Source organism: Triturus cristatus, chromosome 1_1, assembly GCF_964204655.1.
Source record: "Triturus cristatus chromosome 1_1, aTriCri1.1, whole genome shotgun sequence".
Lineage (NCBI taxonomy): Eukaryota > Metazoa > Chordata > Amphibia > Caudata > Salamandridae > Triturus > Triturus cristatus.
In genome coordinates, this window is record NC_140579.1 from 69,654,653 (window position 1) to 69,679,770 (window position 25,118).

General features: G+C 42.6%; 1 protein-coding gene across 1 annotated transcript in view; it reads left to right on the top strand.

The window, feature by feature from the left end:
* LOC146869444 (lymphotoxin-alpha-like) overlaps nucleotides 1-25,118 on the top strand; it is a 78,086-nt gene that overhangs the window by 21,432 nt on the left and 31,536 nt on the right. The window lies entirely within an intron of this gene.

Genomic DNA, 25,118 nt, shown 5'->3' on the forward strand with positions numbered 1-25,118 from the left:
TCAATGTTAGTCACCTGGTAGGAGAAACCAGGCAAAAGCTGCTCAGAGGGAACTAGCCAATGGGCCACCATCGTGACGCTAGCTCCAGTGTCTCTGTAGGCCTCAGCTTTTGTACCATTGATGTAGGGCTCCTGTCTGTACCTACCCAAAGTGTTGGGACAGGCAGTGAAGTTGGCAAACCCCATGCCACCATCACAGACAACAGTAGTTGCTGTAGGGGAATTGGCTAAGCCAGGGTCCCCCTGTGTTCCCCAAGTAAACCCACCCAAATTTCTGGGGGCACTCCCACCACCTGGGGGATTACTGCTGACAGTAATAGGTGGTGTGACAGGAGTAATTGGAGGAACAGTTTTGTTTTTAGCCTTTGGGCAACTGCTGTCAGTTTTCCAATGCCCAGGAATTTTACATTCATGGCAGTAAGGCTTTTTAGCTGTGGTAGAGGAGGGAGCTTGGGACCCACCACCCTGTGTGGAGTTTTGGGGCCCTGAGGAAGATTTCTTTTTTGCTTTATCCCCACCCTTCTCTTGAGGCTTGGTGGTATCTTTCTTTTGGTCACCACCCTGGTTTTTAGGCCTGATCCTGGTCCTGACCCATTTATCTGCCCTCTTTCTCAATTCTTGGGGAGAGGTCAAATCTGAGTCTACCAGGTGTTGATGGAGAAGCTGTTTTTGACAATTACTTAAAATCTGCTCTCTCATCATCAAATTGTACAATCCTGTATAATCAGATACCTTACTTCCCAGCAACCAACCCTCCAAAGCCTTAGTGGCACATTCCACATATTCAGACCAGTCCTGAGTCTGTGTCTTCTAGGTATCTCTGAACATTAACCTGTACTGTTCAGTGGTTAAGCCTAACCCATCATCAGGACACTCTTCAGGGCTCTGTAGTTTCTGACATCCTCCTTTCTAACAGTGAGGAGTCTATCTCTGTCTCTACCTTCAAAGGAGAGCCATAAGATTGCTGCCCACTGGTCTTCAGGAACCTGCTGTACTTTGCAGGCTCTCTCAAGAGCAGTCATCCACTTGTGGATATTGATACAGATCAGGGTATCAGAAATATGCCCACTACCACAGATAGAGTAATTTTACAGTTACACGCACATACATTCATCATACGCTAGGGCCCATTTCACTAACATACGCTCCAATACTCTACCAGCAGCAAACCTGTGGGAAGAAAACTCCTAAAGCACCCTGCATCTGTATCTAGGCGATAGGACCAGTTTAGTGGTTGCCTAACATAATATAAACAATCTATAAACAATAATCAAACATAATTCAATAAATGACAAGTAAAGAAACAACCAACACCATATTTAAAAGTTATATTGCTTTATCTAAAATTAGTCAGAGTAAATCAGAATAAATCATTTCTTATAGTTACCTATTCTAACTAGTGTCAGAACGGGTCAGGACCAGTCTCTCAAAAGTCTTTCAGGATAAGGTCCTCAGCATCAGTCCTCAGCAACGCAAGTTCACGCAGCAAGGCGACGAAAGAAAGTGTGGGGAGAGCCCTCCCTAAGCTAACATATTTTATAATGCAAAATACAATGGAAACCCACATGAATTTGACAAGTAAAATTGTAGCACTGAGCAGAACGAGAAGGAAGGGATGTAACTTTGCAACATCTTGAAATCTCCGCTCAGGAAAAGTCATAATACGCAAACTTTGGAACAGGAACCAAAGATTTGAAACTATTAAAGTTCATTTCCCTCGGCAAACCGGCTTTAACACAGAGTTCTTTCTGAGGCTCTTTGTTTACCAAGGACAAATCATTTCTTTTGGAGATCCTCCAAACTTGCTGATGTCCTCCCGGAAATTTCCATATAAGGACTACGGTCAGTTGTCTGTAACCGAATTCCAGCAGGGGTCTCCCTTGCCACATCACAGATTTCGCCTGTACCAGAGCTCAGCCAGGCTTCAAATTATTCTCAGTTATTTTCATGAAGGCCTCCATAGGCCACAATAGACCATCTTTAATTAAAGAGACAAAATAAAGATTACTACATCATAATGACTAAACAGTGTTAACCCCACTAACACCCTTATGTGTATGCATTTATCTAGCTTTGCGACATATAGAGCATTAATTCAGACAGCGTTTTGTGCTCAAAATAAATAGCACACAGCAACATTTAAACATGAAAACTTGCACGTTATTGTGAATACATAAACAGCACACGCATGCTGACCCTCGTGTAAACTTCTCTTGTGTTAGGACAAACAGGTTGATTAGTGAAACACACTTGCACAAGACTAATAATTAGTTGTTAATTATTAATAATTAATAAAACGCATAGACATGCCAGAGCTTCAAAAACCCCAGAATTTTCTAACAGAAAACTCTGCTCCAGCAATCCCCCCTTTGGTGATTTTATCACCAAATAAACCCCAAAAAAAAATTAGTGAAAATTTAATCCCATTTTAGGAGAAATCAGAAATGTCTTTTCCCCTTACACAACATTAAACACCAGTCACTCTTTCATCATCTCTCCTAGTCTCTAAATAAACACTCTCCCTCAATTCTTCTAATTCAATCTCTTCTGGTTCTCTTTTCGAATATTTCGAATTCTTATTTTCCTTTTCATTTTTCAATTTCTCTTTCCCTCTCCTGTTTTTACAACACACACACACTAATCTCAGTATCAGCAAAGCAACAATTATACAAGACAAAGGAAACAATATTCTACCTATAATAGTACTACCTATTTTTGCAATAAAATCCTTAACAGCTATCATCTTATTAGCTAGTTTAGTCCATAAACTCCCAGTTTCAAGTGGTACTAAGTCTTCATGCAAATCAGTAATATTTTTGATATAGACCTTCAGGTCTCTACTTTCATCAGGAATGTAAGTGCAACAATGTTGAACTTTCAAAATTCCACAAACTCCACCCTCCTTAGCCAAAAGAATATCAAGGGCAAGTCGATTTTGCATAGACATGGCACGTACGGCACTTAACTCCGTATTTACCAAAAGAAATCCTCCTGCGGTATTTGTCGATAAGCGATCAACCACTGTGGACAGTTTCCGAATTCCATAAGCATTTAAAGAAATTCCCACTGCTGGAATCAAAACCCCAAAAATATCACCCACAATTTCAGACCAAGTTTCTCTCTTAAAACGTTTTAATAGGTTAGTATCTTCTACATCACTTATTTTATCTGTATGAAAAATCTTAGGAAAAACCAAACCCACATAACATGTGCCATACCAATGGTCAGGCAACTTGTAATAAGCCTTGTTCCCACACACATAGTACACTCCTGGAAAAATTGTATCTTCTCCACCTCTGAAACCCCAACCAGTCGCAACGAAGTATGTATCATGACACTCACTAGTCCCCACAAAATATGTATCATATTGGGATTTCCTTCTGGTAATGCATAGTTTACCCTTCTGCGGTGCATCTAGAGCCAAAGTTGGACTAGCCCCATTTCTCAACTCTTTTCCCATTTCAATGTCCCAAATTGTCTCACTCACTTCATATTTCCCTGCTTTCTCATGCATGTTCACTCTCCTTTCCTCTACCATATCCAGGAAAGCTTTCTCCTCTTCTTTCAAACTGCAAGTTAAATTATTCTTAAAAATGTAATCTAATGTTAGTCCTTTTTCTTCAATAAAAATCTCACCAAAAGTGTTAGCTTCTTTAGCTGGATTCAGTTCTTTGTTTTTGGCAAATGCCCAAAAATACTATCTCTGTTAGACATCTTATAATCTATTTTCCCTAACAAATAAAAAACACTACTTAAAATACTACAAGAAATACCATATGTAGCTGGTAAATGGTGATAAGTAACACCCTCTGAAACAGATGCAGGTAACTGCATGCAGACATAGCAATCCCTCACTTCCATTGTCTTCACATATTCATATAACAGTCTAGAAAAAACATTACTAGAAAAATTGTTAATTGACCTATCTTTGTGTATGTAACTATTTCTAATTGGAATTTCTTTTTGTGAATTCTTCTCTATATTAGTCATATTTTCTGTGTCCATCCCAAATTCAACCTTAAAAGTAACTAATAAAACTAAAACACCCCATAGAAGCATTAATATTCCAGTACAACAGCACCACATCTTGCACCACCTTTTTAAGAAGGCACATCTATTTTGATTATTCTCTATGTTAGCCATTCTGCTTTAACTTCTACTACTCCACTACTGAAATTAGAACTCTTCAAATCTCCAACGTTTATTCCAAACTCTTCAGCTTCTTCAAAGATCTTTCTGTTCACTCAGTCCAAGTGAATCCTTCTTTTACTCAGTTTGGATACTCATCGTTTTTCACTCCAATTTCTTCAACATCAAATTGTATCAGATCTCCAACATTCAAATCCTCAGTATCTGACTCTTCTCCAATGTCAGTCAAGAGTACTTTCAGGATTTCACCAGTATCTTCCTCAACCACTTCTCTCAAGACCACTTCCGGATTATCTTGAGTCACTGTTTCTTCTTTTCCTTCTTCAGACAGTGTCACATAAGACCATTCCGGTGATCTGTACTTTTGGTTGGGTCTTTTAACTCTTTTTATTTCTACTGGTTCCTTTGTTCTCTTTGATTCCTCTTCTTCAGCCTTTGAAGTTTGACTGGATACCTCATTCACTTGTTCAGCTCCCGATGTATTTGCTCTTATTATCCTGTATCTCAGTCTTTTCACTCTGTTGTTAGGCCAACGATCTCCTTTCACAACCTTTTTCGGCTTTTCCTTAACACTCCTTTCTCCAATCGAAGTTCTCTTTCTCAGAACTCGACCTTCTGTTTGTTCATTCTCATCATCCGATTCTGTTTCAATTGCCCTTTGCTTTCGTTTCTTAGCAGTTTTCTTTTCTTTCACAGATTCTTTCACCACTATTTGAGACTTCCCTACTTCTGTCCCTCCTCGGGTCTCCGACACGCAATCTTCTTGCTGTCTATTTGTCCCTTTACCTAGCTCCTCATCAATGTTCCCTACACCTCCTCGGGGGTCTTCCGCAATCTGTCCCTCTCTATCTTCTTCTGACCCTGTTTCTTCAAGAATAATCTCAAGCGGCTCTTCAATCTCCTCCTCTTCTGATTCAGGAGTAGTCTCAATGTGTTTTCTCTTTTCTTTTCTTTTTCCTCCACTGCTACTCGAAACTTCAGGCTCTTTCACAGAATCAGAATCTGATCTTCTTTCTGATACTCGCAGTGAATCTCTTGAAGCTCTCTCTGCTTCTTTTCTCACTAATTCTGTATCTTCAGGATCTTCACCATCACTAGAATCTGACTCTTCATAATACTCTTCACCAGTTCCCTCTCTCGGACTTGGAATTCTCAGAGTATGACTTGCATGTACCCAGTGTCTCACTCCAGCACACTTTACTGCAGTCGTTGTAGTCAGAATAACTTGTCTCGGCCTTCCCCACCTTGGAATCAAGCAATTTCTTCGTCTGTGCACCTTAATCCTCACCCAGTCTCCTGGACTCAGATCATGGGCTTGCTTCTTCTCAAGTGTGGTAGCTTCTTCTCCAACCTGGTGAAACACAGAATGAACTGCGTCAGCCAGGCCTTTACAGTAATCCAAAATCATGTCATCATTATTGTCATCAATTTATTCACAGGCACGAATGCATGGCGCATTGCACGTCCCATAATGATTTCATGCGGACGCAATCCTGTAGTTCTGTCTGGAGTAGATCTCATAGTCATCAAGACTAGAGGCAGAACATCTGGCCATTTCATGCCAGTGGCTAAGCACATTTTTCCAATTCTGTTTTTGATTGTGCCATTAATCTGCTCAACCACACCAGAAGCCTCTGGTCGGTATGCACAATGTAGCTTCTGCTGTATTTTTAATGCTTCACAAATCAAACCAATGAGTTCATTTTGAAAATGTCTACCTCTGTCAGACTCAACTGTAACTGGAAACCCAAACCTAGGAATCAACTCCCTCAACAGTAATTTTGCCACTGTTAATCCATCATTCCTCCTTGTCGGGTAAGCTTCCACCCACCTTGAAAACAAACAGACTACCACTAGGACATACCTCAGTCTGTTCACTTGGGGCATTTCAATGAAATCAATTTGCATCCTTGTGAAAGGACCTCCTTCTCTGCCAATTGTCCCTAAACTCACCACTGTCTTTTTCCCAGTGTTAAACTGCTGACAAATTAAACACCTTTGACAGATGCTTTCCGCAATTGTTCTAAACTTTGCATTGTACCAGGTCTGTTTAAAGGACCTAATCATCGCGTCTCTTCCCAGATGTCCCTGGCCATGATACATCCTTGCCATTGACGACAAAATTGAGTTTGGCATCACTGGTCTGCCATCTCTGTAGACCCAAACATGGTCTGTTTCTCTTGGAGCACATCCTGCCTTAACCCAATCTCGTTTCTCTTCTTCTCCTGCCTCATCTTGTAACTGTTTTACTTCATCCCATGTTTCTAGAACATTAGTAAACATCACAGAAGGGAAAGACATTTCTTTCTTTTCTCTTTCCCTGTTAATTGATTGATTTAATTTCGCGCAATACTGTGCCACATCGTTAGCATACCTGTTGCCAACAGTGATAAAATCCTCTCCTGAAACATGTGCTGCACATTTTACAACTGCTAACTCCTTAGGCAGCTGTATCGCCTCAAGCAATTTCCCAATCAGCTCAGCATTCTTTATCGGAGTTCCACTCGATGTCAAGAAACCTCTTTGTAGCCACAGTTGGCCAAAATCATGCACCACTCCAAATCCATACTGACTATCAGTCAACACAGTTGTTCTCAAATCTTTCCCAATCTCACAAGCTCTTATCAATGCCACTAATTCAGCAACTTGCGCAGATTTTACTCCTTTCAATGGTGATGCTTCCATAACTTCTGAAACTTTGCACACTGCATATGCTGCACATAGCACACCATTATCATTTCTCAGGCATGATCCATCCACAAACAACACATGATCATTCTCAGGCAAGGGAACATCCTTGATATCTGGTCTTGGTTTCGTACAGTACTCAAGCACATCCAAACAATCATGATCATTTTCCATCTTTATACCCACATTCTCAATATCCGGCAAAAGTGTTGCTGGATTCACATTCATACATCTTTCAAGAGTCACATTTGATGCTCCCAAAATCACCTTTTCATACTTAGTCAACCGACTATTTGACATATGCTGAGTTCTGCTTCTTGTCAAAAGAATTGCCACATTGTGAGGTACGAATACCCTTACAGGATACCCCATTATGATTCCCTCACTCTGTTCCAGGCTTCTGCATGTTGCAGCCACAGATTTTAGACAACCTGGTAAACCCACAGCTACAGGGTCAAGTGTCGATGAGAAGTACGCAATAGGCCTTCTCAATTGTCCATGTTTCTGGATTAACACTGAAAGTGCACATCCATTTCTCTCACTACAGTACAGTTCAAATTCTTTTTCATAGTCTGGCATACCCAGAGCTGGAGCTTCACACATTTTTGTTTTAAGCTCTTCAAATGCTGCCAATTGTTCTGCATCCAGATCCAATGGATCTGTCATGTCACTTTTTGTCAATTTAATCAATGGCTTTGCTATCAGGGAAAAATTAATTATCCACTGACGACAATATCCCACCATACCCAGGAACATTCTCACTTCTCTCTGGGTTTTTGGAGCTTTCATTTCCCTGATTATTTTGATCCTGTCAGTAGTCACTTTTCTCAGACCTTTCTCAATATTATGTCCAAGATAATGCACCTCTTTCTTGCAAAATTGTAATTTGGCTGGGGATACCTTTAACCCTCCATCTGCCAGATGATTCAGTAAAGCTATGGTATCCACTTCACAAGCTTCACGTGTCTTTGATGCCACCAGTAGGTCATCAATGTATTGTACTAGCACTGAGCTTTCAGGCATGATCAGACTTTCCAACGACCTTTTCAATAACTGATTGAATATCGAAGGACTCTCCGTATACCCCTGTGGGATACGACACCATGCTAAAATACGCTGGCCAAACCTAAATGCAAAAATTGGCTGGCTATCATGATGCAATGGAATTGAAAAGAATGCATGACACAAATCAATCACTGTATACCACTCAGCATCATGTGGAATTTGATACAGAATCACCGATGGATTCGGCACGATAGGACAACATGCCACCACAATCTGATTAACCTTTCTCAGGTCCTGCACGATCCTGAACTTGCCATTAGGCTTTTTTAGTCCCATTATCGGCGAATTACACGGGCTACTCAATAGTTCTCTCAGGACTCCTTGCTGAATCATTTTCTCAATTATAGGAGTTATCCCTTCAATTATCTCTGGTGTCATTTTGTACTGAGGAATGTTAGGATATGCAATTCCCTCTTTCACTGCAATTTTCACTGGATCTACATTATTCATCAATCCCACATCCTCTCCTGTAAAATCCCAAACTACTCTTTTCACTGTGTCTCTCAGCACTTGAGGCAGATCCTCCGGATTGAACACTGGAAATGTACCAATTAATTCACTTTCTCTATTTTCTAAAGTCATCCGGTAGAAAACATCATCATCTGGTGTCTCAAAAGCTATTCCATCTGGTGTACAGAAAATTGTGCAGTTCATCTTGCATAATAAATCCCTACCTAACAGGTTCACTGGGCTTGTGTCACAGACAATAAATCTGTGCATGTCTGAAAATTTCCCTATCTGTACTTTCACTGGTTCAGTAAGACGTGTTCTGATTTGTGTATTGGCTACACCAACTACTTGGATTGCTTCATCCGAGAGAGGAAGATTTCTAACATCTGTTGACCTGACAGTTGATCTTGTCGCACCTGTGTCTACTAAAAAAGTAACACCCTCTTCATTAATTTTCCCATCCACAAATGGTCCTGCCTGGTCTATTTCTAGAGTTGCACCAAGTATGCACTCCTCTTCCTCTCCTCGGCACCGTCAATAATCACCTTCAGACTCACTCCCTTCACTCTTTAACAAGTACTGCTGTACTTTGTTAGTACGTCTTGGTTTGTTTACCTGCTCATCATTGAAGAATCCCGAATCCTGACTGTACTTTTGTACCCCTCTATTCTGCGGTAAAGGTGGTTTTGGCTCTTGACTCTGCTGCTGTCTCACAACTTTCTGCTGTTGTTGCTGTTGCTGCTGGTTATTCCCTTCATTCTGCACCTGTTGATTTAAGGATTTACCCTCATTTAATGGTGGATTAGGACATTCCGACCTCCAATGTCCCAGTTGGCCACAGTTGTGACACGGGAACTTTTTCTTTGCTTCCTCAAGACTTCCTCTTCCTTTACCTGCAAATCTTGGTCTATTTCCTGTATTATTTCCTGGATTATTTGCCTGTTCCACCAACTGTGCTTCCTGTCTTTCTGCAACTTTCACCTGTGCCCACATTGCTTTTTCCTTCAGCTTTCTTTGTTTTGCTTCAATTTCATCACTGAAATATTTTGCATGTCTCAGAATCTCATCTACTTTCTTACTCTGCCAATCCACTGTGTGTTCACAAATTCTCTCACTAATTTCAGGTCTAAGACCATATACAAATCTGTATACAAAATGACTCAAATCTTTGTCACCCAGATGTTCATCTCCACTGAATTGTTTAAAAGCCAGTATCAGCCTTTCGTAAAAAGCATGAACTGATTCTTTTGCTTCCTGTTGTGTTCGATCTATTTTAACCCAGTCTGTCTCTTTTGGAGGAACTTTACTCTTCAGGTATACCATCACCTGATCGTACTTCCTCATCACTTATGGATCTGGTGCCCCTGTTTTTGGATCTCTTGGATATTCCTCACTAGGCCAACTCACAACTATTTTACACTCTGTCCACAAGTCTGCTGGAACAATTATATCAAACAGACTATTCAGGTCAACCCACAGCACTTTTGACAATTTCACAAACCTGTCTACCTGCCTATACCACTCGACGGGCTTTTCTCTCAATCGAGGGAAATCATTCGTAAATGATAAAATATCCTGTCTGGTCCATGGAACATGTACATATCCTCCTCCAGGTATTTCTCTCATGGGAAACTGCTCTACTGGTTTCTCTTTTTCTCTCACTGGAAATGCTGAGAAAGTTGTTCTATCTTCACATTCATCCCTTTTCTTATACCACCTATCCTTCCACTTTTCCACATCACCCCATCTACGCAATAATGCCACCATTTCTTTAATTTGTCCTGTTCTACCAGAATTATTCAAATTCTCTATGTCCTTCTCTGTGAAATCCATCCTGTACGTTTTCTGTAAAGCCTTTACTTTATCAATGTCAACTCCTTGCTCATTTGCTATCGCTCTCAGTCTATCATGTGTATTTCTTGCCCTCCATGTTATGCTCTTGCACATGAACAATAATTCACCATCATGATGACTTTTCAGGATTTCTGTCGGAACTGTTCCTGTCACAAGCTCTTCTAATTCTATACGTAATTTAACCACATCAACAACTTGTGAATCTTTATCCTTTTTCTGAAGAACCTTCATCCAGTCATTTAGGTCGTCAACTGTTATTTCCGCAGTTTTTCTCGCTGAAACTATTTTTTTCTGCGGTTCTAAAATTGCCATCCCTAAACTACTAGAATCACTAATATCCATGAATTCATTACCTGTGTCATGTCTTGTTTGTCTCAGGTCATTTCTCCCTGTTCTTTTACCTGAATCTCCTGAAGGACCAGCTGAATTATTTGCAATATATGGAACTACCAGCCCATTTTCACCTGCTCTCTGTCCGTCAAGTATAGGAATTACCGGACCTATAGTAACAGGCACTGTAACAGCTTCCATATTCATCGTTAACTCTCTAATTTTCTCAGTCAGTTCTGTTGTCGTCTTTGCTAATTGTCTGGCATTTCTGGCATTTTCCTCTCTGAAAGAACTATTATTTCTTGATTCAGGTGTCATTTTTTCTTTCTCAACTGTATCTCTTATCGGAGAAACAACTGGTGTACTCTCTTCCGATTCTGATCTATACGGAGGTGGTCTCTTGTACATCATATCATTCAAGACCTCATCCTCATACTCTCCATATCTTCTCCTATCTGTCTCAGAAACCCTTTCTTCTGAAGGAGCCGAAGCTTCAACTGTTCTCATAGGATATAATCCATCTGACATGGTAGCATCTCGCCATCTTTTCATTCGATCCTGATGTGTCTCACGATCATGTCTCCTCCCAAACATATACCTGTAGTACCCTCCAGACCTTTGCTTTTCTTGGTCATGAACTTCCTCTTCCCATTCCACTAAAGCCTCAAACTGTGTAGGTCTCGGCTTCGGATCTAAGCATAACATCTTTTCCCGTAAATTTCTCAACACGGCCAGATTAAATGAACCATGTTCTGGGAATGCTAAAACACCATCTTCTTTAGTATACCTGACCCAATTCTGCAACCATATACAGGTATGTAATCCATATTTCGCAACCATGAAGGATGCAGGTGTTTTCGCTGGAGGTAGCAACTCACCCTCTCTTGTCTTAACCTCTTTATCCTTGCTAAACCACTTCTTAACCTTTCCAAAGAAGGTTTTCTTCTTTTTCTCTTCTTGGTAATACATTTTAACGCTTACCAAACTCTCTACTCTTTCCGTATGGAGCGTCTACGTCACTAAACAGTTCTTCCAATCCCTGCGCGACTCACACTAACGCACCAATCTTAGCGCGAACCCTATTCTGAGTTACTATCCAATCAGTGCGCGAACCTTCTGACGTCAGCAGCCGCTGCAGTCTCTGTCTCCTGTCTCTGTCACTCGTCTACCCCTCCTTTACAAAAACTCTCAGTAGACTTCGTGTGTCAAAATTTCTACAAATCTATTAGTTACAACATAAAAACATCTCCATTGTCTGCTTCGCTAACCACAGAATAGTAAAAGAGTGTCTATTTCTCAAGAGTCAACAATTTTACATACATCTCATAACTGTTTCCTCTAGGACGTATCCAAAAGAGTCTTACAATCAATAAATGTATATGCATTCACGCACATTCATACGAGAAAAATATAGTACATGCACACAGAATCCTGCTTCTCGAGAACAGCACAACCTGTCTCTGTACAGAATTATAACTCACAACAACTAAGCAGCTTACCTCTCCTCAGTTCCTCAAACAAGCTCAGAGAATACCTATTATTCCTCCCGCGATAAGCTTTAACGGCAATCCTTACGGATCCCTGGGACTTAAGACCAGAGTTTCACAGATAACCTTTACTATGATTCACACTCCTTATATACTAGAAATGTCTAATAGTAACATACAACAATGTCACCGATTCCGAACCCAGACAATGTGAACGCGCAACTTCTATTGTTACACGTAATTCCTTACAATCCCGTCTTTCCCGAGAGCAGCATATACACCTTCCTCTGCCCTACTACGGAACTGCTTCCAGCTTCCAAGTTCCAGAAGCACTACATATAACTCAACATTACGACTCCAACATTTAGTATTAGTACATATACCAAAAACATCAAAATAGATCAATAATCAATAAGCTAATTTACAAGCAATCTTATCTTATCGGATCAAGACAACCATCTAACCATCCTCTGCTACCAGAGAAATTGATACAGATCAGGGTATCAGAAATATGCCCACTACCACAGATAGAGTAATTTTACAGTTACACGCACATACATTCATCATACGCTAGGGCCCATTTCACTAACATACGCTCCAATACTCTACCAGCAGCAAACCTGTGGGAAGAAAACTCCTAAAGCACCCTGCATCTGTATCTAGGCGATAGGACCAGTTTAGTGGTTGCCTAACATAATATAAACAATCTATAAACAATAATCAAACATAATTCAATAAATGACAAGTAAAGAAACAACCAACACCATATTTAAAAGTTATATTGCTTTATCTAAAATTAGTCAGAGTAAATCAGAATAAATCATTTCTTATAGTTACCTATTCTAACTAGTGTCAGAACGGGTCAGGACCAGTCTCTCAAAAGTCTTTCAGGATAAGGTCCTCAGCATCAGTCCTCAGCAACGCAAGTTCACGCAGCAAGGCGACGAAAGAAAGTGTGGGGAGAGCCCTCCCTAAGCTAACATATTTTATAATGCAAAATACAATGGAAACCCACATGAATTTGACAAGTAAAATTGTAGCACTGAGCAGAACGAGAAGGAAGGGATGTAACTTTGCAACATCTTGAAATCTCCGCTCAGGAAAAGTCATAATACGCAAACTTCGGAACAGGAACCAAAGATTTGAAACTATTAAAGTTCATTTCCCTCGGCAAACCGGCTTTAACACAGAGTTCTTTCTGAGGCTCTTCGTTTACCAAGGACAAATCATTTCTTTTGGAGATCCTCCAAACTTGCTGATGTCCTCCCGGAAATTTCCATATGAGGACTACGGTCAGTTGTCTGTAACCGAATTCCAGCAGGGGTCTCCCTTGTCACATCACAGATTTCGCCTGTACCAGAGCTCAGCCAGGCTTCAAATTATTCTCAGTTATTTTCATGAAGGCCTCCATAGGCCACAATAGACCATCTTTAATTAAAGAGACAAAATAAAGATTACTACATCATAATGACTAAACAGTGTTAACCCCACTAACACCCTTATGTGTATGCATTTATCTAGCTTTGCGACATATAGAGCATTAATTCAGACAGCGTTTTGTGCTCAAAATAAATAGCACACAGCAACATTTAAACATGAAAACTTGCACGTTATTGTGAATACATAAACAGCACACGCATGCTGACCCTCGTGTAACCTTCTCTTGTGTTAGGACAAACAGGTTGATTAGTGAAACACACTTGCACAAGACTAATAATTAGTTGTTAATTATTAATAATTAATAAAACGCATAGACATGCCAGAGCTTCAAAAACCCCAGAATTTTCTAACAGAAAACTCTGCTCCAGCAATATCATCCCCACTTTTGTAGGGGGGCACAATCTTGGACAGGTTCCTATTGTCAAAGACCCTATATTTGTCCCTAGGGACATTGCTGCCACCAGTGGGTATAGACCCACTCTCTCTAGGTTGCCTAGCTTTGTTCAGTTTCTCTTCCACCAGGGCTACTTCTAGCTCCTGCTTCCTGATCCTCAGCTGGGCTTCCTGCATTCTGGCCTCATGCTCCCTCCTCTGAGGGGTGGTCATCCTTCTCCTGGAGTGACCTTGAGAGCCTCTAGAGGTATGAGAAGCATTAGATTCACCTGAGTGATTCCTTTGCCTCCCAGACCTCTGGTTAAGTCCACTGGGGAGATCCAATGGGATGATCCCATTGTCAGTCCCCAATAGCCTTAGTTTAGCTGGGCCAAGTATAACACTTGGCACTGGGCTAGTTCTCCCTTCATCCTCACTCACATCTGTATCCCCACCACTTTCCTCTTCTGTAGTATGGTGCTCATCTAAGGGATGGCTATTGGAAATGGGTACTTCAGTGGCATCCTCAGAAGGGGGGCCTCCTGTTCCTGTCCCTAAGGGGGCTAACTGGGAAGCTTTCTCGAGCTCTTTCTGATTTTCATCATTCTGTAAGAGTTCTCTGTGCTCAGCAGAGGTAGGGTTCTTGGGCTGTTTAAGGCCTCTAAGAGTTGCCAAATGCCTGAGCTCATTCTGATTTAGGGTAGCAAAGATGGATGGTGCCCTCTGGGGGTCACTCTCAACAGAGATGGGTACCTTGGACCCCTCTGCCCCAGCCATTGCTCTTAAGTGTGGGTGGATGTGTTGCAATCTACCTACACTTGGGTTTACCTACTAAACCTATCTAGTAGTTGTAGTCAGGGTGTGCTACTCCCTTTGCTCTACAACAACTAAGTTCAGTAGAACTTAAGTATATCTAATCTTGTTTTATATGTACCTATAGGTACCTATGTGATCTTTCAATTGGTAACCAAGAGATTACAATGGTAAAACACAGCAAGCTCAAATCCAACCGCTGCTCACCAATGTGAGAAGTTGGCCTGGTATATGATGTTCACTAGTTAAAGTGACCACCTTGTACCATGCCAAGCAACCCTTATGGTGTGGTTGTAAGTCAACCTTTTCGGACTAGCTAGCGTAGGCTAAGCAGTCTTTGAGGCTAAACTCGTGAAACGTGTTAAGCAAGCTGTTTTACCAAATGCAACCCCCTTTTACACCAATGAAAGGACACCACAAAGATATATATTCAAAATATATATGTATTTATTTCTCAAAGTAACCCCTAGACTCTTTATGAGCACAGGAGCACAAATCGTTAAACAAGATTACAGTAGAATACACAGAAGTTGCACTTTATATGGATAGGCCCTGGTGGCCGCTGAAACCATATACTAAAATAGTGGTATAAGTACCACGAACAGAAAAGGGAAAAGGCCTAGGGCCTCTAGAATCGCTGGGCCTACAAGGAGCTAACTTCAGTTAGTGACCAGGAGGTCCACGGGCTGCGTTTGCAGAGCAAATAGTCACACGCGAGCTCCCATAGGTTTTCAATGGGTGCGTAAAAAGTACAAAGTTACTGCAAAGAGGATCTTCCGGATGGACTAGGAACTTAAGATTGGAAACACAGACACTAGAGATGATTCTCTACACTTGGGCACCGGAGTGCCAGCTTTACCTCACCCACAGGAAGCGGGTGCATAGGCGTCGAAGTGCGTCGGGTTTCTTCTATCTGTTCAATGGAGCCTGTGGACAAAGATGCTGCAGGCGGCCGGTCCGGAAGAGATGCGGTGGATCCAAGAGTGGATCGGAGATGTTGAAGACCTGTAAGCAGAGGGGACAGTGTTCACAGTCACTAGCCAGTGACCAGCGTGGCACCAGGTGGGTACCAGGCGATGTTGGGTGCAAACAGGAAGGAAGGTGTAGCTTGTCTCTGCAGCCACGTGGTCCCTGAAGGTCGACGACGTCCAGGAGTCGAGTCACGAGCTGTCCCACGCAGGTTCTCGCTGTCGGCGGTGTCGGCGACTTGATCGAAGCAAACAAGCCTTGGCAAAAGCAATTGTTGTGGAAAACGAAATAAGCTGATGGCTCTGACCAGCAAGGTCAGAGGGATTGCTCCTTTGGAGGGGAGCAAGGGCCAGTCTGGAGCAACCAGACCAGTGGTGTATTTCTTGAAGTTCGTCGCCAAGATGGCCACTAGCCAGCGGCCAGCAACCGGTTAGGCGCGTTGAGTGGCAAAATGCAGAAGGGCCCCACGCAGATCGTGGAGATGCTGGAGGGCTCACCTTTGGTGCAGATGCTGCTCGAGGGTTGGGCTTCTCAGATCCCAAAGCACAACTCGGAGGGAGCCTCGGTTGTTGCGCTTGCAGCTTGTCGTGGTCTTTTCAAGATGGCTGGCTCCACGTGTCTCGGTGCCTCCACGGGTCTCCTCTTCTCAGGGACTGTGGATCGGGCGGTGAGAGGTCTGGAGGTCCAGGTCTTGTCAGTCTCTGGGCTCGGGCTCCAGCGGGAGGCGGCGGCAAAGCAGACGTTGATTCGCTGGATGGTGCTTGCGTTAGCAAGGTGGTCACTCCCTGACCACAGGGGAGATTGGCTTCAGTCCTCTGTGCGGCAGAGCGTCGAAGTTCCCGTCTTCTTCTTAGTTTCAAGTTGATTCCAGGATGTCTGAAGTCTTAGGACACAGCTCCTACCTTTAAGCGGATTCTAGGGGCCGGACTACCTGCTAGGTCCCTCCCTAAGGGTGGGACCAGGAAGGGGGGTGGTTACACCCCCAATCCTTTGTCCAGCTCGCCCCAGGCCCGGGACTGGTGTGCCCCAGGACCGGATTGAACTGGCATATGCACCGAGGCTCCTTGTGAGCCTCAGGCATGTCTGGTTTCTTTCAAGCCCTACCTGACCAATACACAAAATCCTGTCTGGGGTGGTGCACGCACCTCCCCTGGCCGGAAACCCTTTGTCCACACCTCCCAAGCTGGAAGGACTCCCAGCAGCAGGAGGGCAGACTTGTGTCTGTGGTGGCAGCATCCATTTTGTGGAGCTGAGGCTATGTCTGATTTTACCCGGGTTTCAGGTACTGTACATGTCGTGTCCCTCTAGAAGGGTGGAATGCTAACCCCGTCGCCAGAATTGGCGAGGGGTTAGTATTCCAATTCGTATGACACCTTACTCGACATGTTTTGATAAAGCCAAACCAAAGATAGCATTTAACCGCGAGGTTCATAATGCACTTAAGAGTATATGGTATGACGATATCTGGAAACAGTAGAAGGAAGTTGTTCCGACCACTGCAGACAGGCTCAGCTCATGCCAGAGCACCATCTCACATGAAACCAAGCACTCTGCCTTCAGGATTGTTAAGGCCTGCCATGTGAGTGACTTATAGGTTACCAGGTGTCCCATTTAAGGTTAGGTATAGGTATACTACACCTAAGTAAGAGGTGGTTACACCAACTTACCCCAGCTGAGTGATCAGCCAGTTGTGTCAAATTTGTTAGGCCAAGCCTGGGGTGGCATAATACATGCTTCAGCCCCTGGCAGGCCTTAGATACACCAATGCCCTGGGTACCTAGTGTACACTGGTACAGGGGCTGACAGGGTGATCCAACCAATTGGGTATGTACCTAGGGTACATGGAGTCCATTTTAAAGAGAGAGCAGATGGGCTGAGGTCCTGAATGGCAGGATCTCAGGCCAACTAAGTCGAAAAACCAGCTAGACACTAGGCAAAAATTTGGGGGTAACCATAGTCAGATATCCACCTTCCTACAGTAGATTTCTCCATTAGAGATCAATTTGTGTTCAATTGTGAGTCAAAAAAAGTACAAGAAAGACTCCTTGCCTGTCGCAATCCTACATTAGGTGAAGTGTTAGATTTGGCTAAAGGAATTGAAAGGTCTATTTTGTCCTCAAAGGTCATCACTGCTGAAGAATCTAGAAATGCTGCTTCCTCTTCTCCTGTTTGTGCCATACAATCTTTCAATAAGGGAAATGCCAAAAATAACAGAGACAGTATTCAAAGTTGTTACAGATGCGGTGCCAAAACACACTTGGCCAATTGTTCGGACTGTCCGGCTTTAAAAAGAAAATGCATCAAATGGTCATTTTTCATCGGTGTGCAAAGCACCAAAGAAAATTTCAAACTCTAGTGTTAATAATATTTCTAGTGCAGAGCATGACTTAGGAAATTTACTTCTTACTGTTTATGATGATTTGTTTGATGATTCTGTAAACAACATTACCATTCCTTTTAAGGCTCCTTTGGGTATTGTATTAGTAGGTGACGTAGCTTTTGAAGCCATGGTGGACTTAGGTTCACCGATTACCATCCTTTCCGATATTTTTTTCAAAAATAATTCAAGGAGTGTTAAACTCATGAAAACTGATGTTAACCCCAAGGCGTTTGGTAATTTTGATATTTCCATGTTAGGCTTCTTTGAAGATACGTTGGAATTTGAGGGACGCAAGGTGCTTACAAAAATGTATGTGGCTATTGATGGTAAAAACATAGTAGGATGGTTTGATTTGGGGAAGTTGGGTGTGATTTTATGACCAGGCTCAGATTGCCCTTTTCAATTAAGAGATTTAACTGTCAATAGCATTTCAATTGATAAGTCTGCTTTGGAGATTATTCTGAAGAAACCCAGTGATATTTTTAAAGATGAAGTTGGGCAAGTAAAAGGTTATACACACAGAATCAAGCTTTAAAAAGGAGCTGTGCCAATTCAACATAAAGTACGCATGGTTCCTCTAGGTATACGGCAAAAATTTATATCTCACCTAGATACTCTGTGTTCTGAGGGCATCATCGAATCCACAGATAGTTCTGAGTGGGTTTCTGCTATAGTTATTGCCCTTAAAAAAAAATCAAGATTTGAGATTGTGTGTGGACCTTAGGTCTCTTAATAAAAATATTGTGGTAGACACTTATCCCTTACCCAGAATTCAGGAAATGTTGGCAGCTGTTAATGGTGCAAAGTTTTTCTCCATAATCGATCTTAAATCAGCGTACCATTAAGTGCTTCTTGATGAGTCTTCAAAAGATCTCACAACATTCATCACTCCATTTGGTCTTTATAGGTTTTTGAGAATGCCGTTTGAGTTGGCCTCAGCGGCTAGTGTTTTTCAAAAATTAATTGAGAGCCTGTTTCAGGGTTTAAGTGGTGTGCAGTCATTTCAGGATGACATTTTAATTTTTGCTGAAACTTGTGAGCATCACAACAAGATTCTTGACAATGTTTTGAACATCTTAGAAAGCAAGGGGATGACAGTGAGTAAATACAAATGCAAGTTTCTTGTAGAGGAGATTAATTATTTGGGCCACAGGATCACTCCTGATGGCATATTTCCAAAGGAAGATCTCATTAATACTTTAGAGAAAGCTAGCAGGCCTCAAGATAAAGATTCTTTGCGTTCTTTTCTGGGGTTGGGCGAGTATTATTCAAGATTTGCTAAGAGTTATGCTCTTGTGGTTGAGCCTCTCAGACAACATTTGAAAAAAGGGTCTCAATTTATTTGGACAGACATTCATGATGAAGCCTTTGATAATGTTAACAGTCTTATAGCTAAAGCACCTGGTCTCAATACTTTTGATTCTCAAGGAAGACCTTATGTTACTGTAGATGCCAGTACAATTGGGCTTGGTGCTGTGTTTACACAGATTGTGGATGGCAAAGAAAGAGTCATTTTGTTCATTTCAAGAGGAATTCGTGGAGCTGAAAGGCATTATAGTACCATCGAAAAAGAGGCTTTGGCCTGTGTATGGGCAGTGGAAAAGCGTAAGAATTTTTTGTGGGGGCGACCTTTTGTTCTTGTTACAGATCACAAGCCTCTTGTTTACATGATGGATGGAGTCCGAAGCGGTAAAGCTTCATCCAGGCTTGTAAGACTTATTGAAAGATTTCAAGAGTTTAATTTTGAAATTCAGCACATTCCTGGAGGTAAAAATGTTACTGCAGACTGTTTATCTAGACTTCCGCCTGTGGAGGAGTGTGAAAATGAGATCATTGATCAGCATGAATGTGTTGTGTCATTGATTGATGCCGTTGATTCGTGTAATTCTGCTATTTCTGAAAAAGAATGGAATGATTCTGTAGCAGTTGATACCATTTTGTCCAAGGTCAAGCATTTTGTTATCAATGGGTGGCCACCTTGTAAAAAATTAGAGATTCCTCGCAGAAGCTTTGCTCAGGTTGCCGATGAACTAAGCATTGAAAATGGCCTTTTGTTGAGACAGGATTTGTTTGTGCCACCGGCTGGTGTCAGGAATAAACGTATCCAGTTAGCTCATTTGGGACATCCTGGAGTGTCTGGTACTGAAAAATTGCTCAAGGTTCATTATTGGTGGCCGGGCATGGATGCAAGTGTTGAGAGATGGGTGGATAATTGCTCTGTATGTGTCAAATCTGACAAACATTGGAAAGTATCTACTCAGCCCTTATCAGTTCAAGAAGGTCCTGCTGGTCCGAGGGAGAAAGGTTTTATTGGTTTATCTGGTCCGTATGAATCCTTGGGCAGGGAGAAGAGATTTTTAATTGTTGTCATTGACAATTTTTCAAAGTGGATGTATTAAACTTTTGTAGAACATCCAGTTACTGATGAAGTTATTGTATTCTTGGAGCACATCTTCAGAATTGAAGGTGTGCATGTTACCCTTTTGTCTAACAATGGAGTGCAATTCATTTCCACTAAGATGAAAATGTTTATGAATAAATTTGGTGTGCATTCTGAGAGAGCACCACTATATTGTCCCCGCGCAAACGGTCAAGTAGAAAGGGCCAATAGGTTTTTAAAAGAAGGGATTCAAGCTGCTTTGGAGAGCAATCTTGATGATTTTGAATTTTTAAAAGAAAAGGTTTGGAGTTACCACATAACCCCGAATGCATGTACTAGTGTATCTCCATACTTGTTAATGAGAGGTAGACAGGCCAAATCCTTGTTGACACCTCTGTTTAAAAAGAAACTGGAAGGGAAACTTATGAATTGTCTATTGCCAAAGCCAGAAGGAATATAACAGCTTCTCGCATTTCGGGAAAAAATGATCATGACTTGTGTCATAAAACAAAGAGTAAAAGTGTGGAAATTGGCAACTGGGTACGTATTATTAAACCAACATTGAATCGTAAGGGTTCATCCAAATTCACTCTTCCCTTCAAAGTCGAAAGAGTGACTGATACTGCTGTTCTATTAAAGGACAAGGGCTGGTGGAGCAAAAGCTCTGTTGTTCTTAAACCGGGGCAAGAATGTTTTTTTGGACAAGATGAAGATGGTGATGTGTGGTTTGATGATAAGATTGGCACCTGTAATGCTATTCCTCAAGATCACATGAGTGTTGAAGAATTCAATATACCTGGTGCATGTCAGACTGAAACGAAGGTGTCTGAATCCAAAGCACAAGAAATTGTGGATTCCTCGATTGAAGAAAATTCTGTGTTACAAAAGAGGAATTCTAGAATGCCTAAGAAATTTGATGATTATATTTTGGAATAATTGTTTTATTTGGTTTTGTTAAAAGGATACATGTGGTATTGTGTCTTTTTTAATCTCTATTATAGAGTTTAGAGTTCCTTATGTCACTACCTTATTGTGTATGTCATTTGGAATTTGCATGTGTAATATGGAATTCACTGATGCAAGAGCTTGTCTTTAAAAGGCTGCGAAGCGGTTGGAGGTTGACTGAGTTGGATGCCTTTGCTCTTGCACCAGTGGGTCCTTTCATGGCACTTTAAATAAAGAAGAATCATTTTTATATAAACCACGGATTCCTCGCTTCATTACAAACCCACGATCAGTTTCGCCCTAATTATGGACTCATGAGTCAGATAGTGTGGAGTGACACTTCAGGATGAATAAGGAGAGAGAGGAAAGGAAAAGTGACTATACAATAACCTGAGTTCTGGACCATGACTGAAACGTCACTATAGGAACGTGACGTGAAGTCAGATTATTACATTACTCAAGTATCCAGGTGCCAGACTCTGACTTCACTTCTGAAACCTTATCTGACATTGTGACACCACCTCAGAACCTTGACGTAAGACTGCAGTACTCCAAAACCTGATGGCTTACTGTGACCTCATGCCAGGAATCTGACGTCAGACTATGACTTCACTTCAATTTCATGAAAGTGCTGTGAAACTGTGACATCACTTCAGGAACTTTGCCTACAGCTGTCTCCGTGTGTGAGAGGAGTAGAAAAGCTTTTGCGGTTTCAAACTGTATTTACAGAGTTGTACTCTGTCCGTTCGCAGCACAATTTTTGGACAATAATCTGCATATGGTTAAAGGAAAAATAGGAATTCTACAATTTAAATAAAAATACCTCCTAATCCCAATAAACTTCAAACTCAATTACCCAGTTCCAACTTGGAATTGGAACCCCTGGATATTCTCCAAAGCAGGTTAGAAGACATCCACAACCAGCGAGCTACAAATGCATCCGGTGCAAACCATTTGTAAATGGTTAACTCACATTCTTCCTGTGCTCCCTCAATAGGATTTTTACCCAACAGAAGGCTCCATAAGGTGATGTGATGGTAATTGCAAAATCTTAGGCGTTTCACGTAACAATCGTAATACTAGAAATTATGAGCTATTGTATTAGTGCAGGTGAAAATCACCCAGGCTTACAGTACCAACAACACAAAACTGGCATTTTAATAACTTCAAGATTAACGTTGTGACTATCTGGGTCCTAGAACTTTAGGTCTGTTAATTCAGAATCCAGGCCAGCCCTCACTGATCAGATTCTGAGAGAGAAGGAAGTGTGTAGATGTGCGGAGAGGAGGAAGCGAGAATGCATCTCTGTTGCAAGATGATTACAATGGGTGTTTTATGCACATTATTACATTACTGTCATTATTCTGGGCCACATTGTGGTTGATTGTGGTAAATGTTTGCATCTACCCTCATTCTTCACCTCTTTGAGGGTTTCCGATGAATTTATGTGATGCTGAGCTTTAAGCTATTAGGAGGAGATGTGGCCTAGTGGCACGAGCTACCGCCTTTTGAACCTGGGGCCCACGTTTGAATCCTGTCCAACACCCAGTGATTTTGGGCAAATCACTTAATCTGCTTGTGCCCTGAAATATGAAAAATAATGTGTGTGAAATGTATTTGTGTAATCCCTCCTTGATAAACACAATCATGTAGAAGTATACTAAGAAATAAAAAAAGAATTCAATGTAACAAAAGGACTAAATACATTTATCAGTAAGTGGATCTAAAGTTGGCAGTGGAAGTCAGTCACAGCAGGCTTTACTGCTATGATTAAAACACACTAGCAATAGAAATGGCAATGTCAGACTAAGTCATATTATATATGCTTTTAAAACAATGGATAGAGTCCCAGCCTCCACTCAATTCTGCAAACTTTGCATGCAGTGAAATGATTGAGGGGTGATTGGATGGTCTTTGTGACAGGGAGGTTGCATGCTTCCTGCCAGGATGTGGTCCCCATGTCTTTGAATTGGAATTCAAATTTACTGTCACTGTGGCCTAATGTTTAAGGGCTGAGACTCTTACTCTCAAGGTTACGTGTTCAATCCCCGGTGCTTCTGTTTCTACAATTAAAGGAGTAAGCAATGGTAACTGACTTGACTAAGTTTGGATTTGTTTTGGACAGAAAACGAGGGGTATTGGCTACAGCTGGGATCAAAGGCTGGGCGTGAACTCAGCATATACGGAGATACAAGGGAGCCAACGCTCGCAGGGCACACACTTCACGAGGGCTTGGAGCTCTTAAAACATTACGGGCTTTAATTACTCAAAGGCGGTGTGCTTAGAGTAACTACTGTGGAGGTGTCTTGGTGCATACGTATGCGGCAGCACCCCGCAGCATAACCAGCAGCGTCCAACCTCACTCAAGGGGTTAGGCAACAGTGTTTTTGGTGCATTTAATTGCGGCAGCACCCCGCACACAGGCAGCAGCGGCAGCGGCCAGAAGGATGGCAAAAAGGGGCAAGAGGAAGCAGGAGGACCTCAACGACTTGATGCGGCAGATCCGGGCGGCTTCCGAGGTCCACGGACACGACTGGCTGCACACCTGCCTACAGGAAGACGGCGAGGAGGGGCCAAGTCACCAGTGCCAGACGGTGCCCATCGCACCAGTGGCCAAACGACAGAGGAGGGCGCCGGCCAAGCTCGCGGAGGCAGGGGCACCTAAGAAGGCCCCCCAAAGGAAGACCCAGCCACCTGTAGCCAGCACGGCGGCGGCGGGGCCAACCGGGGGGTCAACGGACACAGTTTCTAATGGTGTGCATATCAGTGCAATTTTACAGGAATGTTTCAAGACTCTGGCACCAATGTTTCTGCAGGGATTAGGCAGGCAAGCAGGGTCACCAGGCGCACAGGCACAAGGCGGCATGGGAGGGCCAGATGGGTTGGGGGTCCAGGCAGAGGAAGAGATCTCGGGGCTACCTTGACATCTGATAGACCCAGGCCATGTGCGCTGGCAGCGATTAGGGGGGCGGAGCGTCATAGAGGGCCAGAGCGAGATAGGGTATCCCACGGTGGCTTGGGGGAGTACTCCCCCCGGCGCCCATCCTCCCCCCCCACACTAGCGGTACCTGATGCATGTATGCACCCCTCACCGGACCCAGCGTCATTAACGACCAGGGCCACAGGGCTAGCTAGCCTCCTACCACCGGCGGTCAAGGAGAGGATTTGGAGGAAGGAGTTCATTGATATTTTTTCACTCCTGGAGATACAGTTAGATGGGCTCGACTTGACCACCTGTGATAAGAAGGATGAGGACAAAAGGGAACGGAGAAAAGAGCGTAAGTAGAGAAGCTTTGATAATTGGCTTGACGCATTCCGGATCATGGCCTGTATTATAGTGGAGAAATTCCCGCGCTGCGCAGCTGACCTTTGGCTATACGAGTCCAACATCCACGACGCGCAGAGACAGTTCCCAGGTGATGCATGGCCGGAATATGATAAAGGGTTCAGGCTAAAAATGCAGACACACCCAGAGATGGAGTGGAACAAGGAGGATGTTTCAGGATTCATACACAAGATGATGGTGGCACGGGAGGCCAAACCATGGGTGGGTAGAAACGAGCAGTCCTTTCGAGGGCCCCCCCCACAAGGGGAAGGGGAGGCCATTTCATAAGACCAAACAATTCAGCTCATGGAAGGCGCCACACAGTAGTGGGACACCAGTTATCTGCTGGAAGTTCTAGGCCAATGAATGTACCTACGGGGCGGCATGCAAGTTCCAACACATCTGCTCTTCCTGTGGGGGGAAGCCTCCCTGGCGGCGTGAAGAGAAACTACAGGGATAATGGTTGGTACGG